At 54.9% G+C, this 6032-nt stretch overlaps 1 non-coding gene across 1 annotated transcript; it reads left to right on the top strand.

Moving 5' to 3' along the window:
- The first annotated feature begins 4409 nt into the window (after nucleotides 1-4409).
- LOC136519256 (small nucleolar RNA Z247) lies at nucleotides 4410-4546 on the top strand. The gene has a single exon (XR_010774811.1). It is a non-coding gene; the product is annotated as a small nucleolar RNA Z247 (small nucleolar RNA).
- The last annotated feature ends 1486 nt before the right edge of the window (nucleotides 4547-6032 follow it).

Below are 6032 nucleotides of genomic sequence, written 5' to 3'. Positions count from 1 at the left end.
TCTTGTAGATGTTTTCAGAAATACTCAACTCCTATAGACAGCAGCCTCGTCGTCGTCCCGATGCGGACGGGACGACGCACGGCATGAATGAACGCGGCATCAATGGGGCGGCCCGCCGGACCATGGATAGATGATGGAATCATGCATGGAAGAGGCCAGAGGAGTAGTGGTAGGCAGCTGCAACTTGATGGGTCGCTCGTGTATCTGTCTGCCACCTATAGTATGAGTATCTATCTCCTGCTGGTTGGCGAGTGATGTGAAGGATTCTTGGACCAATCCCCTTATGACCAAATGCAGATGATCGGCCTGTTTGCTGGTTGGTTTCTGGGCTGATAAGTCCGGCTGACGCTAATTTATTGTGAGAGGAAAACACTGTTGGCTAACTGATAAGCCCTGGCTGAAATCAACCAGCGAACAGACATGATGAGTGATGAGTTCGTTGTGGGAGTGAGTGAGGGGGCCAGCCGCGAGCGAGGCGACTTTCACTCCGCTAGCATACACGTCTAGTGTATACTACTACCTCCGTTTTCGTTTACTTGTCACCGAATTTTTAATGTAGCAATTTTGACCCTACGTTTTTTTCTGCAAAAGATTTTTAGATACATCAAGTTTTCACATATATGATTCTTTATTGAACATACTTCATTAGTGTTATATATATTGAAGTATCTAAGATTTTTTTTTAAAAAAAAACAGATGGTCAAATTTGCTACAGTAAAAATTGCTTACAAGTAAACACAAACGGAGGGAAGTACTACAGCTATGCTGCTGGTACCTGCACTGACAGGCCAGCAGGCCAGTGACTGCACTAAAAGACATACAGGCAGGCAGGCAGGCTGTCTCTCTCGTCCATAGACAAGAGAGAGAGAGACGAGGGTGAGAGAGACTGAGAGGCAGGCAGCCATAGCTGCAAAAGCAGGCGGTGGTCCTGTACTGTGCGCTGTGCACTGGGCCACTGGCCTAGCTACTGGGGTGACGGGAGCAGCCAGCGCGCGGATAATGAAGCTGCTCAAGCCTCGGCCAGCCTCAACCCTGAAGCGAAGCAAGCAAAGCGCCGAGGCGCGCGGTAGCTACGCCAACGAATCGTCAATCAACCCAAAAAAGCTGGTGGCCTGCCTCTTTAATACGCGCAGCAGCCGCATGCAGCGTCCTGTCCTCCCTCCTCCGAGGGCCAGCGATGACCTAGCGAGCGATCCATCATCGCCCCCGGGCGCGCTGCGGCCGCGAGTCCGTCCGTCCGCGACCACGCGAAATGCCCCCTCTTGATGCTGCCGGCCGGCCGCCTCCACGATCCCCACAACGCACGCAACCTGGACGTCCCCCGTTTTAATTTCACGGTGAATGATCGATCGATGATGCTGCCGTTTTCACCGAGCTTTGTGCTGGTGCCGACCGGCCACCACTGCCACGAATTAACGCCGCTGCGGACTGGACTGGACTGGGGACTGCGGTGCTGCTCTGCTCCGGTCATCATCTACAGCAGCGAGGGTTGCGGCAGGCAGGCCCAGAACGCCAGGTGCCGCCCAAAGCGGCGGCAACGTACGTACGCATCGGCAGCAGAAGATGATGACGCGCCGCTACAGTGAACGGGCGCTGGGATTCGTCTCCATCGCCCAGGAGTACGTAGAATGTACTACCGTTATTACTGCTGCTGCTAGCTGCGCGGTACGGTGAATATGGCGGCAATGCCGGTAGGCCGGTGCCCTGCCTGCATTGCACGTACCATACGGAGTACGGAGTACTACGCCGCTACGGGCACGGAAACCCGAGAGAGGCTCCTGCGCGCTCTGCACGTCTGCACTAGAAATTTCACCAGAGGACGGACAATGCCTACACTACACCAAGCTAGCTAGGAGTACTACTACAACGGAATGCGTACATGCTCCTGTAGTCCTGTGGGCCGACGGACAATGCCTACACCCATCTCCGGTGACCTCCGGCCGACGGGCGGCGGCGGACAACCGGAACGACCCCGAGCTCCCGAGCCGACCTGCTCGGTGCCGTCACTGCCGTGCATGCGTGCCGCGCCCCCGCCCGCTGCATTGGCACGCACCGGCAGCAACGCAAAAGCCGCGCAGAGAGGCCAGCGCCCCACGGCTCTTGTTCCATCCTTCTTGTCGCGACGCTGCTTTTCGCACGGCACGCTGTTCCAAAGCTGGCGGCTGACGCGTCGGTCGCGGTGGCGTGCGCGACGGGCGGAGCTAGCACCACCACCACCTCCACCTCCACCTTGCGTTGGAAGCAACGACGACGCGCGATGCGTGCATGCCATGGCCCGGTGGCCGACTGGCCGTGACGACACTCTGGATTGTTGGGAGGGAGATCGCTAGTGCACGCGTGGAGCCCAGCCCTGATCCGCTCACAAAGATGCCAAGCAAGCAAGATCTACGCGTAGATTCCTCGATCCAGCCCTTTTCTATCTACTCGTACTAGCCCCGCACCGCAGTCCAGTCCAACCGACGATGTGCACCCGCGACCCACCACCACCAAGGAGCGCAAGCAAGCAGAAGCCCCAGAGCCGCACTGAGATGTGAGCTCAGCCAGCCCTACTGTACTACGGCCGGGGATGGGAGACGACAGGACTCGACACGCATTCATGTGTCATCTCATGACTTGCCGGACGACGAGCCTGGCCCACCGCGTAACGGGCCGGGCTGGCTGGCAGTACTACAGTACACAGCACAAGCAGCTACGTAGCCATCGCCCATCGAGGCATGCAAATGCAATGCATGCGTGCTGAGGGCCCAGCAACAATCAGCGCCCGGCGGGCCGGGGGGTCGTCGCAGCCGTACGTGGCCCGCCGCGCGCGTACGTCGCCGGCAGCGGGCGCAGAGCCGGCAGCGGAGCGGAGCGCGACAGGGACGGCCACTTCTTCGTCGCAGTGCGCATTGGCGCCCGCGGCGGCAAAGGACACGGCTCGCAGCAACGGGACAAGAGCGTGGAACGAAGGGCGACAGCAAAGCCGTTACAAGGGCGCCCCCTTGGCCTGGCCAGTGGCCCCCCTTGGCACTCACGTTCACATGCCAAGCACAAGAACCAAGCGTTCCGTCAGTGACAAGACCATGCCTACTGCCAGCCAAGCGGAGCAGACTGTGTGCCTACGGGTGGGTACCTAACGGGCCTGCACCGACCCCGCATGGGACGATGAAGCAAATCTGCAGCAGGCAGGCACGGTGACGAAGCGACCCGACAACCTTTTCTGGGTCAGGTCTAATCATCGGGATTAATGAGTAGTCACATCAACAGGGTTTAATCAGCAAGTCACATCAACAGAGTAGTCCCGAACCGGTCTGCTGCTGCAGGGAATCAAAATAGTGCTCGCTTGGGCCTGACTGTGTGACACTGTAGCCGCTATGCTGTTCGTTGATCCGATCAGACTGAGGCCCTGTTTTCAGATGGAGGTCTACCGTACCAGCCATTGACAAATGCGTTCCGGCTCCGGCCATCCATCCAAAATTAGGTGCTTACTAGGAATCTAGATGGGTGTCTGGCCCAGTCAGCAGTTGCTAGCACCAATTGCTGACAAACCCACACTGTTAGCTGGTTAATCATCACAAGATGTCTACAGCACTCCATAAGGTTCTGGCGTGTTGAGAATATCCAATAGGATCACGTAACCTTAATATCTGGTTGATTGATGATTGATTGATATCTTCTGAAGATTGGTTGTGCGCTCAGGCTTGGATTGCGGATGAAGGCAAGTATCACGGCTTCGGTTAGATAGGATATGTATCTCTTGATTGATGTAATCTTGTGATGTAATCTAGAGTTATCAAAATAGTTAGCTTCTTGTTGTTGTACAAGTTATACCGCCATGCCAGGGGCTCTTCATAGCTATATTAACACGAAGCCGTGAGCCTGAGAGGCCATCACGTTCCAACCATTTTCACATGGTATCAGAGCTAGGTTAGTCCACAATATTCTTGATGGCTTCCTCTTCCGTGCTTCAACAATCGTTCTTTCTGATCGGTTGTCCCGTCACCGAGAAGCTGGGCAAAGGGAATTTTCCCCTATGGAGAGCCCAGGTGCTGTCTGCTCTTCGCGGTGCGCAGATAGCGCACTATCTCGAGCCCGACATTGTGATGCCGGCGAAGCATATCCCCAAGGCGGCCGACAAGCCGACTGAGCTCATCCCCAACCCTGAGTATGAAACTTGGGTTGCGAAGGACCAGAAGATCGTTAACTATCTGCTCTCCAATATCTCCAAGGAGATCCAGGTGCAAGTCTCCAATTGCGCCACATCGGTCGAGATCTGGAAAGTGATCTCAGAGATGACGGCTTCCCAGTCTTGGGGCCGTATCATCAACACGTGCATGGCGTTGGCCACAGTGCAGAAGGGCTCATCTACAATCGCCGACTACTTCAACAAGACGAAATCTCTTGCTAACGACATGGCGGCCGTCGGCAAACATCTTGAAGATGAAGAGATCATCTCCTATGTACTAGCCGGACTTGACATGGATTTTAATCCGATTGTCTCGGTTGTCGCGGCGCGCACGGAGCCGCTATCTTTGGGTGAGCTCTACACCCAGCTAGTGAGCTGGGAACAGCGGATGGATCTCCTGCATGGTGGATCAAGTTCATCTGCTAACATGGCTACACGTGGAGGCCCTAGCGGTTTTAACTGCGGTGGTGGTGGCTGAGGACGTGGGCGTGGCCACAACCGTGGCAACAACAACAACAACGGGCGCCCCCGACAGAACTACAACGGCGATAAACCCATCTACCAGCTCTGCAGCAAGGAGGGCCACACTGGACTCCGCTGCTTCAAGCGTTTTGATGCTTCCTTCATCGACCCACCAGAGCAATCCCGATCTGCCTCCTCTGCGTCATATGGGATCGACACCAACTGGTACACCAACACTGGTGCTACCGACCACATCACGGGAGAGCTGGAGAAGCTCACCGTGAGGGACAAGTACCATGGAAATGGCAAGGTAAAAGCTCTAGTTTGGTTTTGGTGAATTGATGAAACCCTAAGTGCTAACCTAGTTTATCAAGTGGTCATGAGATAGGTAGCACATTCCAAGTGGCGAAGCAAATGAAGATCATGACATGATGATGGCGGTGCTATGGTGATGATCAAGTGCTTGGACTGGTGGTGCTATGGTGATGATCAAGTGCTTGGACTTGAAAAGAAGAAAGAGAAAAACAAAAGGCTCAAGGCAAAGGTATAAATTGTAGGAGCCATTTTGTTTTGGTGATCGAGACACTTAGTGAGTGTGATCACATTTAGGATTGATAGCCGTACTATTAAGAGGGGTGAAACTCATATCGAAATGCGGTTATCAAAGTGCCACTAGATGCTCTAACTCATTGCATATGCATTTAGGATCTAGTGGAGTGCTAACACCCTTGAAAATGTTTGTGAAAATATGCTAACACATGTGCACAAGGTGATACACTTGGTGGTTGGCATATTTGAGCAAGGGTTAGGAACTTTATGGGTGGAGTGCGGATAGTCCGACGATGCCACCGGCGTCCTAGACAGAAAAGATGGAGGTCACTGTAAGTGACCGGACGCTGCTCTCGGTTGGATCGGCGCGTTCGGTCAGTGGCAGCAGAGGGCGCGTAGCGTCGGTCTCTGACCGGACGCTGGGTCACTCAGTGACCGGACGCTAACAGGGTGCGTCCGGTCCTGCTGATGTGGCAGCACAGGGGAGTCGCTGTAAGACCAGACGCTGGGTGTGTCCGGTCGAGCATGACCGGACGTGCCCGGTCGTGAAAAATCATTTCTGGATGCATACTGGAAATGATCGGACGCTGAGGTCCAGCGTCCGGTCACTTCACAGCAGCGCGTCTGGTCATCACTTGATCGTTGAGATCGGGCGATCAACATTTGAAGAGAGGGGACACATGGCACACATCGAGTGACCGGACGCTGGGGTCTAGCGTTCGGTCGATATGACCGGAGCATCTAGTCATCCCGTGTTGTGCCCAGTGAAGGGGTACAATGGCTCTATTTCGTGGGGGCTTCTATTTAAGCCCCATGGCCAGGTCAAGCTCTAAGTCTTGGCCATTTGCATTGACAT

This window comes from Miscanthus floridulus, chromosome 17 (genome assembly GCF_019320115.1).
Source record: "Miscanthus floridulus cultivar M001 chromosome 17, ASM1932011v1, whole genome shotgun sequence".
NCBI lineage: Eukaryota > Viridiplantae > Streptophyta > Magnoliopsida > Poales > Poaceae > Miscanthus > Miscanthus floridulus.
This window is presented reverse-complemented; position numbering and strand designations above follow the sequence as displayed.